Source organism: Notothenia coriiceps, unplaced genomic scaffold, assembly GCF_000735185.1.
Source record: "Notothenia coriiceps isolate Sejong01 unplaced genomic scaffold, NC01 NC01_scaffold00000339, whole genome shotgun sequence".
Taxonomy (NCBI): Eukaryota; Metazoa; Chordata; class Actinopteri; order Perciformes; family Nototheniidae; genus Notothenia; species Notothenia coriiceps.
In genome coordinates this window covers 14,865,042-14,877,937 of record NW_011333040.1, presented here as the reverse complement: position 1 = coordinate 14,877,937, position 12,896 = coordinate 14,865,042, and positions in this window count along the sequence as shown.

Genomic DNA, 12,896 nt, shown 5'->3' with positions numbered 1-12,896 from the left:
CATTATAATTGTGGCCCTTACTGAGGACAAATGTCTCTCTCTCAGCCGGTCACACAATCACTGCTAATACATCCTGAGAGAATAGTAAGGATCTGTGTGTGAGTGTGTGTCGTGAATTCAAAGCGAGATGAAGAAAGCGGACACAAAGGATGGATGAGTCAGTTTGTGTCCAGCTAAAAGAGAAATGGTTCAATAGAGAGAAAATCAGAGTGCTGCTGGGATTCAATTTCAATCCAAAACACATTTCCAAATGTCTTTATAGTCCTTTAGAAATTACCTCGACAAGTGAGAAAGAAACAAAGACACTGACACGAAAAAAAGGTCTGTAATTATTCACATAGATTGTGATCAAGATCTTTTACAGGGTTCATAAAAGAGGAACATGTGGCTAATCTCAGAAAACAGCTTGCTTTTTTGGGGATGGTTTCCTGAAGTTATAATTACATTCTCACACTATGAAGCTCACATGTTCAGTCTACATGAAGCTAATTACATTGTTGAAATCTAGCCAAATTACTCACAGATAATTACGGTAACTTTTATTTTAAAGTAAGCGTGTAATCTAACTTTATGTGAAGTTGCAGTGGCGATAAAAAGGCGGGAAAGTAATACTTAGACATCAGGGATTAAAGACTTCTTCAAACCTTAGAATCCTTAAGGTTTGAACATTTCAGAATTAAAGTAAACCAATCATAGTTATGGCCTTTAGCTAAGTCTATTTTAGATTTAAAATAAGCCCAAAGTACTACTTTACTGAACTAAAAGTATTGAGTCTCAGTTGCTCGGGAAAAATGGCGGGAAAAAAACAAAACGTTAAAGGAGTTTTCTTTCTTGCGATAAAGAATAACTGTTTATAGTGTATCAACTGTAAATGGTGTATTTGTATAAGGTAAACATTTGTAAAAGATGAAACTGGATGTTTTCACAGCTTCAGGGTTACAACAGAAGCACTTCAGAACAAATATATACGGTCTCGTAATTAGTTATGGTAACGAAAACTAAAAAATGATGTCTGCATCAAAAGCTATGAGTAAAAACTTGACTGCTAATTTGTTCAAGCTAAGCTAATAAAAAACGATTACATAAATTGTATCCAGGGGCTGCATGTGCTTCTGTAGCTAGCATACATTAAGATAACTGGAAAGAATCCAACGTTTACCGTGACTAAATGTACCGCCATAAATAATGTAAACACATCAAACATGGCAGCAATACCAATTAAGCAATAAACTCAACATATGCAAATATTACTATTGCTGTTTATACCCCCTCGTTTGCTCTAATTATGTATGTATGACCCACTGGGGTTCCACGTAATTGATACATGCAGCAATGTATTAGCTCCCTGCATTGATAATTGGCGCTAATTTGATTAGTAGGAGGTGTCACACACACACACTCAAGATGCTAATAACTCTTGAGTGCCAACTAGGAAGGCGACAAACACATATACACACACACACACACACACACACACAGTTCATAAGCACGCCAGCAGCTATAATTGAGATTGATTGACTGTGACTCAGATGTTGAGACCCCCGAACACACAGGTGGAGAAATAAGAGTCCTGAAAGCCTCCATTAACTCTCCATGTCTGTCTCATTTGCTCTCTGTGTTCTCATGTTTCACTCTATCAAAGGATCTGGTAATTTATTCATAATAACCACATGAAATATGGCCTCTTACGCAACCATGGGATTATTATGACTATTATGTAACATTATGTCATTACTTCATGTGTCATTCTAGGTGTTTCTGAATAGAAATAAGAAATGACCCGACTGTGTTTGTCGCATAAAGCAGGAACACTTAAATGCTGCTTTGAATATTCAGCTTCTAGAGGACAAATGTGCTTTTTGAGAGAGCTCTCCTGTTAGAAAACCACCATTACTGCTGGTCAGAAATGTTTGGAAGTCTAAAATGTATAAAAGCAAATTAAATGTTGACTTATCTGGTAATAGTTAACAAAAATGTCATGTCATCTCATTTTAAGTAAATATACAGTATGAGGTTTGTTGGTGAGTACATTTGGATTAGATGTTATTATTTAACCGCTGTTATAACAGTGTGGTTGTATTGTGAATAATTTACCTTAATAAAATTGAAATATTCACAAATATATTACATATATTACAGAAATAGTTTAGTGCCAAATGTATGTGAGACGAATATGTATAGCCTACCGTGTGTCAATTATTTATTTGTGACGTCAAAAGAATACATCAAAGAAGAAGTGGATGTTTATGATGCGTTAAGTGAGCTACATGGTTGTACAAAGAGAATTACATTATACTGGCAATAACACCAAATATGATGTCAACACAAACACAATTGTGGAATTCTACAAACAAAAACAGCTAACCCTAACATAGATTTTCTCATATGTCCTTCTCTACCTCCTCCCTTCCATCTTTAATCCTCCATGGATGATTGTGGTAAATGAAGGATAAAGCAAGTTTCAATTATACGCATAAGAATTCAAGTCACATCTCTACATACAGCTATTAAACAAGATAGACACACACACACACACACACACACACACACACACACACACACACACACACACACACACACACACACACACACACACACACTCGTTGAGCACATCTTCAGTCAGCTTAATGTCCTTTCTTTAATGATATGTCTGCATCGTTTGCAAGGGTGCTAAGCTCCAAGAATAGAAGGATGATAGCAACTGTGACAAAGTTAGACTATGCTCTTAGTCACATGCAGTTGTTTAATCATTGAATGTCAGTACCTTCCATGTGCATGTGGGAATATTTGTAGTTTAGACAGCTCAATAGGTGTTGTTATTCAAACCTAGGACTTGACCGCTGATTGGTTATTCTTTTTCTACACCTACTACTACTACTACTGGACAGTGAAGAATAGCAGCAATGAGTCAGAGTATGGCATGTTAGGAGAGCAACAAACCATTGCTCTCTTCCCTGTGCTGTTCGGATGATGGATGCTTGTGTGTGTGTGTGTGTGTGTGTCCGTGTGTGTGTCTCTCTGTGTGAAAGAAGGAGAGAGAGGATGTTGTCTGCTGTAACCTGAGCTCGACTGGACACACTGACTCTTGAAAGGCCACAAAGACAGAACTGCATAAGCTGTGGGGTGTGAGTGTGAGAGAGTTATAGGTCAAAAACATCCCATCAACCGACAACATATTCACACACACACATACGCAACCATTGACACCATAGTGATACACCCAATCAATGACATGGACCAATTATACAACTTAAATGCGAGGTAGGGCTTTATTCTACGATTCTTTCCATTATTGATGATCCTGTGGATATTTTCTGATTCACAGTTTCGTGATTACTTTTTTGTGTTGGACTAAAATACTCAAATATGTCAAGGAAGAAATACCCTTAAATGATTAATCTACTCTGAACTGTATGAAAAAAGACATGTCTTCCAATTAGGGCTGCTCAATTAATCGTATTTTAATCACGATTACCATTTTGGCTTGCAACGATTATGAAAACAACATAATCGAAATAAAAGGATTATTTGTATTTATTTTTTATTAATCTTTTTAAATTATCTTTAAATTTAAAAATAATTAAAAAACCCTTTTATTGGTTTTTCAGTTTGAATTATACTTAAAGTTCAGTTTTTTTTCAATAAATTGATGTTTTCAAAGTAAACTGATAATCGTTTTTAATAATCGTGATATCAATTATTGACCCAAATAATCGAGATTATGATTTTTGCCATAATCGAGCAGCCCTACTTCCAACGTAAATTGAATATTTCTTGGTATTGGACAGTGGATGAGATATAGTAAGACATTTGAAGGTGTCCCTTTCTGCATTGTTTTGGATGTTTTCCAGACCTAAAAATGACCTGGTTAATAGACTAAATCATGAAAACATCATTAAATGCATAATATTTCTGAGTGTCAATTTAGTTTTTTGATGTACTTTTTATAGACCGTCCAATTAATCAATCATTAAAACAATTGAGGGATTCAATTATATAACAAAAAAAACATTAGTTGCAGGCCAAAAATGAACCTGTTCCATATATTCACTGTACATTGTATTTATAAGCAGAGCGAGAAAAGGGTATTTGGAAGTGTGATTGCATATGCATGAGAGAAACAGTGTGAAACATGATGTTCCACTAGCTCAGGGCATCAACTCTGTGTGTAAACTTATCTCTACCCACTGGGGGAAAATGAGTAAACTCACACTTACATTTCACATCCTCCGTCATCCAGGGATCAGCTGTAAGAGTGATTTTTCTCATATATAACGATTTCAGTGCACTGCCAGAACTGTCATTGACATTTCATTCAAAGATGTCTGCCGCCTCTTCAATGTTTAAAGGGCCACTGACATCAATTAAATCCATTTAAATGACTTAATAATAGCTTCAGCATTTCTCAGTATTCTTCTTCTCCCCTCTCCTCTTCTTTCCTCTACACATTGCGGAGGAGGTTTTTCTGGCGCTTTTACTTCCAGATAAGTTGACTGATAAGCAACTGTTGCCTTCCAGCTCGAATGGATGGTTTGTGGGCGGATTAGTGGGCGACAGAGTCTGTTTTGGAACTGCATTTATATGAGCGATGGTTTCTCGCTGTCCCTCACAGATGTGTGTCTTCTCACAGGTGATCGTTGTTCCCATGCCGTGTGTGTACAACTCTGTGTGTGTGTGCGTGCACGTGTGATATTAATCCGGGTTTCATCCATTTCTCACATAGGTGTAAAAGAACAGTAAGTGCCTGGCAGAGATTTCCCATTGGAACACATTGGGAATGTCCTGCTGTAATGGAGTAATAGCTGTGGTTGTGGGGTTTAGTGCAGACAGATGTAGGTGGGCTGAGTGGACTGAGTCACTAAACGTAGACTTGCTACACCCTTTTTTATTCATGTTGTGGATCCGTCATGATCTGACTAAAAGGATCCAAATTAGTAATGGCAAAATTCCTCTATTTTTTGAGTAAATTAAACTGCAATTCAAAAGCTGTTTTTATGAGAAAACACAGCAGGCATTTGATGGTTTTTCAAATGTGAAGTGTTTAACAAAAAGGAGGTAGGGAATATGTGAGTGCTGTACTTTCAATTATGCATGTAACACAGTGCAGTATGTTGTCTCTGTTTTCACAAATATAACTACCTCTGTTGCATTATGGGAAATTTGATCTAGTTTAAGAACAAATATTTGGTTCGCCTCTATTCATCCCGTTTTATTTACCTCGCTCTTGAGAAATGGTAGCATAAAGGTTACAATAACTTCTCTTGTATTAAGCAACAAAAAAAAAAACAGTTACATAAATTCAATAGATACAGATGTTATGAATCTGTGAGTGCAATACTAAGCTCAGACATGCAAGGTAACGTTCAATAGTCAACAAAAGAGTTATATAATATCAAAAGAAAAGAAGTGGAAGCTGTGTTTGAAGTAAAATGGACAGACACACACCTCTTTGGTTAAGTCTGGACAACTCCCTCCATACTGTGTTTAACTCTGGCAGACAGCTTCTGTGTGTGAATGAGTGTGTGTTCTACGTAAGGGCGGTAATAAAAAGATTAACAAAGAAAGATGCCCATAAAGAAAAGACCGAATCCAGTAAAATACAACATTAAGTTTCATTTTCGGATTAGTTTCTTGTGTAATTATGAGTTACATAAGACCCACCCCCTCACTGTTTGTGTGTGTCTGTCTTTCCGTCTGGGTGTGTGAGTGTTGTTTGGGTGTGGTGTGTCTATAAATAAGCCAGCATTAAACTGTGTACCAGACTGCTATAGAACTTCTCACATGTATGCTTTCTAATTGATTCAGAGTGAGATTTATGAGGCACTCTGGACCCACATGTGTGTGCCTGTCCTTGGTTGTTCAGTGCACAAAAAAGCACACACACACACACACACACACACACACACACACACACACACACACACACACACACACACACACACACACACACACACACACACAGGGACACACAAAAGCTCCAAGTTACTCATCACTGCAGGACAAGGCACTATTGTATTTAGCATGTTCATGGCACTTTTAGTGACACAGTCATTCACATTTCCCAGCAGCATATGTGTGTGTGTGTGTGTGAGTGCGAGTGTGTGTGTGGGTGGTCGTCTCGTATTCCATGTAACACTGTCGGGTGCTAAAAATGAAGACGTGACAGGGAACGTGTGAGTGTGATAGTGAGAAGTGGGTGTGTGTGTGTTGGGAGGGAGAGGGAGCTGCGTCTTAATAAGCTGAGGTTACACACTCTGCTTGGTTATCTTTTGCCATTAGTGCCAAAACTGATTTTCTAACTTCTCTATCAGATTTGATTTAGATAAACTCATACTGGTGGCCTTCATATTACACATTCAAATTAGCAAATAGGGAAATGCATGAAAGGTAATACAGCATCAATGAAGGGATGTTAGGAATTTCAAAGATAGAGAGGAGATACTTCAAAGTTAACCTACAAGCCTGTTTTTACATGCTGTGGTTTGTGGCTAACCATAAAAGTGGTATACTGTTGAAGGAAACAGGTTGAATAGGGTTGATGCATTATCAGTTATGGTGGTAGCCTAAAGCTGACTTGAAGTAGTTGTGGGTGATGTGGGAAGAACTGCTAAAGTTGCTCCTTGTTATTGACAACATTGAGTACCATGTAAAGTTTGATTATGCATCTTATCAAGTGTTGTCTGACAAACAACATCCAAAAGCCTGCACATTGTTAAAGAGTAATTCAATTTATATGGCCATAGTTGTGACCGTTGTTTCAGTTCTGATAATATTGCAATCACAAAAGTCAATAGCTGCTTTCACACCAAGTACTTTGACGTACTTAGTGCCCAGCACTTATACCTCATTCACACCAACGCAACTCCGGTTCAAGCTCCGTGCTAGAGGTTTCAGATTCAGAACCGGTTCTTCGGTTTAGCTCCGGCTCTTTTCACACCGCCCATTTTTTTTGGTGCTTGAAACAAACCGGATTCTGGAGCTAAGAGGCTGCTCCACTGCGGCGTGAACAGGAAAACCCGGTGCTTTTCAAGCTCCAGCTCCGAACCGGCCCTGAAACACCGTTGGTGTGATTGAGGTATTAGTGCCAGAACTTAGTACCTCAATGGAACTAAGTACAGATCGCGTTCACACCGGAATAAGTTTTACGCAAATTAAGCCGCTGACGTCACTTCTTCTTCTTCTTTGGGTTTACTGGCAGGCCACAAACCACTTCACGGCGTATACTGCCACCCGAAGTCCCCGGCCGGAAGTCCCCGGAGTTGGGGGGACTCTACTGAAGCCTTCCGAGTAAATCGCCAGAATGCCGACACCTTCTCATCTCCACCGCTCCCATGTTTTTTTTTGTGTTGAAAAGTTATTCTCTCTCCGTTGGTAATAAATAATGCTAATGCTAATAATGCTAATGCCAGCAAATACAATGGCGGAGTTTTTCGGGGGAGTTTTTGCGTGGTTTGCAATTCGCCCAGCCAATCGAAATTGGTACTTTTTTCTCCCCAGCGATAAGCTACCACCTCTCTTTAGCAGGCACTTACAACATGGGGCTAAAAGTTCTCGAGAAACTTAGTACTCTTTTTGGCTGTGAACGCCAAAATTCCAGGCACTAACGGAACAAACGGTAAAGTACGGGTTAAAATTTACTCCGGTGTGAACGCGCCTATTACTGAAATCTGGACGCAGGTACGATGGGCCAGCAGAAACATGAGCAGGCAACATGAGGAGTGTTTATCAAATCAAATTGAGTTTAAATCAGGGTAAAAATCGGCCGCAAACCCCAGAAAATTCAATGAAGTTAGAGAAGAAGTAAAGGGAAGTTTAAAAGGGAGGATTCATGTATTTCTTCATCATTAAAAAGATTAATTTAGCGAATTCTGCTTCTAATTTGGGGAAATAAAGAGGTCAACGACGTCTCTGGTTCAGTTGAGATTGAACAAATAACCTTGAAAGGGTTCGGTAATGCCTCCTGTTTGGTAATTTAATCTCTTGTACTCGCCCACACATGCAAACAAGCAAACCAATGTTTCCAGATTAGCAATAACTGAACTTTATTGGCAGTAAAACCGGAACAGTGAGCGCACCTTATTGTCGGCAGATCCGTCATTGCTTCAGGAAATTTGTGTGGATGCTCCCACGAACAGGTAGGTCAAAAGCTGAAACCACGGAATGTCTTTCGATGACAAGATGTAGATAATATGTAACTCTTTAACTCATTACCTCTGAGCATCTTGTATAGAGAGATACTCTGACGTGATTTACAAGAATACCCAAATATGTTGTAGTGCTCTATTGATTATTTTACTTCTAACGAAAAACTGCGACTGCTCACATGTCGGTTGCATGTTTTGGTTCTAAAGAAAGCTGTGAGAATTCGAGTCCAGTGCACAATGTGGGTGATTCATACATGAGTGGGATGGACTGTCCCAATGGCCTCTTCTAACACCTTTTAACCAAGGAGAGATGCACCATGGGAAACAGGAGGAAAGGAGAATGAAAGGAGAACGGGCGACGAGTTGAAAGATTAGCGATGGACAGGGATGAGGAGCGGACACTTGATTCCACAGATCTCCACATCCTCTGCTGCTCACTTGACTGGCTCCATTGTGGCTGCTGTTAAAGCTCCCCTGATTGGTTGGTTGGCTCGAATGTCACTGCCTTCTCGTCCGTTGGACTTGGAATTATGTGCTGTTGTGTTTGATGTGCGATGAGTTAATAGCTGTCCATTGAGGGTTGATTGTGTTCTGTTAGTCCACCACTGGTCCTCTCTTGTCCAGCCCTCTCACACACCACACATACATACACACACATGTGAATCTGACCAGGGCATTCCTCAGTGGCAGGACACTTGCAAGAGAGAAAGAGAGAAAAAGTAAAACAACAGGTACCATCATAGTCATGGCAGTGCGGTTCCTCCTGGCCCTGGTTCAACATGAATGAGGTTGAGAAGCTTAAAATAATTTTACGCTGCTTTTAATGCTCCTTTTTACCCCTCCATGCTTCTTTCATACTTCTCTCCTCGGTGTGTTCTCTCACCGTGGAAGCCAAAGGAAGCCGTCGTGCATTAGGGATGCTTTAATAGCGTTTCAGGTTTTTATTGAGTCAGTCTGTGGTTGCAGTTCTTCGAGGTGTAAATGTGCCGATGTAATCCCCTGGGTAAAAATGCATGGTCAAACAGAGGCTGGAGTTTAGAAAGATAGCAAGGAAAAGCGGAACACACCCTGCAGGAAGGCTCATGAGTATCCAAACTTGTGGACCATATAATAAGATGGTATGAGCGCTTTTTCCGCCGAGGCTGTGGGGCGTCCGGCCTGCAACCGTCCTGAGCTGATGATACCAGACGTGCCGGACTAAATGATAGAGGCTACGGCCTGCTTTTTATTGGTCAGTGTGGCTAGGCACCATGCGTCTCACTGCCCTACGAAACACCCAGGAGGAAAGAGACGGGAGATGCTGGAATGGCGCGTGGAGAGCACCAATTTGTTCTATGCGAGGAGACATGAGTGAAGCGGGCAGACACAGAACTCCACAGAGAGAGGGAAGTAGAAGGCAGAGAAGTAGTGGGTAGATTATTTGATCCACATTAGGAATTTCGCTTCACCAACCGATAATTACCTCCAGTGCAGCATGGGAAACAGGGGGGGAGACTATTTTCAGGGGCCCTGTTTGTGGTATGCCAGCCAGCATCTCGGGCAGGATGAAGGTTTGCAGGAGCGGCGTAAGTACATTAACATGTGAGATGGGAGGAGTGAGGAGGAGGAGAAGAAGGAGGAGGAGGGCGCCGGTGCAGGAGTTTCTCTCAATGGGGGGGTGTGAAGTGACCCCCATTAGCCAGTGTGGTTGCCGTTTGTTTTCCTCCCTCTCTCAGTTCAATACTAAACCCATTCAAGCGGGCTTTATTGGCAAGATAAGATATCTGTGGACAGTTGCCCAGGCTTAAGTGGCCTCTCTCGGTGTGGACGAGCAGGAAGTACCAGTAGGCTTAGGTGCGTGAGAGAGGAAATGGACAGGTCTTTATCATCAGATCAAGGTAAACACAAGTCAAAGGGATATCCCTACAATGTTCTATACTGAATGTATTAACTCACCCACTCCCATAAGACATACCACACTGGAGGACACACAAGAATCGCTTCGCACAAAGACACACACTTGTGTTTGTAGGATATGAAAGCCTGCTCACAAAGTCAGGTCACACTCGCATGTAGCACACACATGTATGGTTTTGGCACACAGCGAGTGTGTGGTGGACTGTGGCAGCCAGTATACGTGCCACTGGTCACGATCCCAGGCGTCTGAAGCTTCCCTCCTGGCGGCCAGTGCTGACCACGTGTGTGTGTGTGTGTGCTGTGTGGTGTGTGTGTGTGTGTGTGTGTGTGTGTGTGTGTGTTGTGTGTTGTGGTGTGTGTGTGTTGTGTGTGTGTGCTGTGTGTGTTGTGTGTGTGTGTGTGTGTGTGTGTGTGGTGTGTGTGTGTGTGTGTGTGGTGTGTGGTGGTGTGGTGTTGTGTGTGTGTGTGTGTGTGTGTGTCCACTAGGTGATTCATCTTTTACTGGGTTAATATGTGTCAGTAAGGCATGTGCAGGGCATTCAGGTGTGTAGGTGTTAGGTGTGTGTGTGTGTGTGTGTCTGTTGTGTGTGTGTGCGTGTTGCTGTGTGTGTGTGTGTGTGTGGTTGTGTGTGTGTGTGTGTGTTGGTGTGTGTTGTGTGTGTGTTGTGTGTGTGTGTGTGTGTGTGTGTGTGTGTGTGTGTGTGTGTGTGTGTGTGTGTGTCCACTAGTGAATCATCTTTTACTGTTTAATATGTGTTCAGTAAGGCATGTGGCATGCTGGTCCAGGTGTGTGGTGGTGTGTGTGTGTTGGTGTGTGTGGTGTGGTGTGTGTGTGTGTGTGTGTGTGTGTGTGTGTGTGTGTGTGTGTGTGTGTCTGTGTGTGTGTGGTGTGGTGTGTGTGTGTGTGTTGTGTGGTGTGTGGTGTGTGGTTGTGTGTGTGTGTGTGTGTGGTGTGTGTGTGTGTGTGTGTTGTGTGGTTGTGTGTTGTGTGTGCTGTGTGTGTGTGTGTGGTGAGAAACCTTGTGTGATGTTGCTCTGTATTTTTCTCTCATAGGCGCACATTGGCATATTTCATGAATAACTTAGGAAATATGTCACATGCCTTCATGCTTGTGTTTGTTTGCATATTTGTGTTTGCAGCTCCTTCAAAGTAAAGCAAGGCTTAAATTGAAATCCCAGAGCTGCTGCTGTTTGAATGGCACTGTGTCGAGTATAATACAAACCCACAAAGAGCTATTACCAGTGCAGTTTTATTATGATATTAGATATTTTAATGGCGTCTTTCTTTCTGTCTTCCCCCATCTTGGCTGTCTTCACCCGCCTCATCGCCCGTATCTGTCTCTGCTCAACCAAGCGTACCTAATCCAAATGAATCATCTTTCTTTCACAACTTGCACAGATTGGCTTGGTACTGTCATGTCTGTTATAAAGCAAATGACCTTTGTCTTTCCCCCCCACTTTCACAGCAGTTACTGCAGATATGAGACGCATACAGGGACAAGCAGAATAGGAAACTGAAAGGGCTCATAACATCAACCTCACGTATCCACTAGTGGGAGGATATTTGAATGTTTATGCTATAAAGGAGGGCTTGTGGTTTGATGTTGGAAGATGGCTTTAGCTGATTGAACAGTCATTCATCATTGACCAGGAGAAGCAAGCTTGGAGAACAGGCAGGGCAAGCTTTAGACGAGGAAGTTGAAACGGGCGTAAGTAAAACCGGTCAAGTTGCCTTGAGCCACACGTCGAGTTTCTCTTTTGCCAGGGAGCTTTAGCAGGCCTCCATCTTTCGTCTGGTCTTTCCAACAGCAGTTTATGTTAAAGCAACACGAGTTACAGTGGGGACTCTTGAGGACTGACTGAATGTGTGACTTTTCTCTTACTTTGATATTGGAGATGGTTTGGGATGATGTGTNCTAGGACGCCGTTGGGTCCTAGCACATCGTGCTCGGGCCCTAATAACAATAATTCCACCAATAACAATAGGTTTCCTCGCACTTCGTGCTAGGACGCCGTTGGGTTACCTAGCACATCGTTCTCGGGCAAATACTTAATAATCCAACTGCTCTTTATTAGTCACATTAATAATTTAATAATCCATTTTCTCTCTGCTGGTAAAGTAACGTGTTTTTTTCTAATTTAAGAAGGATCAGTAAGGTAAGGCTACTGTGACGGTTTGATTCAGAAGGAGTTTAATGTGCAAGATCCCTGATGTTGAGATAACCAGAATGTTTATTTCCACTGTGTACAACAGGTTATAAGGGACCCACAATCTATCTTTATGCAAGGGACAATGTGCAGCGAGGCGGTCAGTCATTATGGGGAAAAGAACACCTGAATCTAGATCCCTCTGCAGTTGGTACTTTTAGTATATTTTGATGCTAATACTTTTGTACTTTTACTTGTAACATTTTGAATGCAGGACTTCTTATTGTAACTGAGTATTCCTACACTCTGGTACTTTTACTCAATCTGAACTTCTCCCACCTCTGACAATAAATCCTAAGTGCCAAAAAAAAACCTGCTCTGAAGGTTATTTTCATTTTACAAATCCTGCACTCATCTTTGCTTTCTCCAATATCATTGAAATGCAGCCAAATGCTGCTTATTTTTTCGGTTTTCGCTAATTTCTTGACTTTTTCTGACGTGCTTGCATTTAAATCCGGCTCCCGTTGCTCTGCAGCTGGCCTGTACCACTACACCTGCTGTGCCCCCCACCCTTCTTTCACATAATGGTATGATCCTAGTGTGTCCTCGCATATGATTGGCCGCATGGTGGCCCTAAATAAAGTCCCGCCCCTGCCTGCAAGGATTCTCAGCAAGAGTAGAAGCGGCTGGAGATTCTGCTCTCCCCGA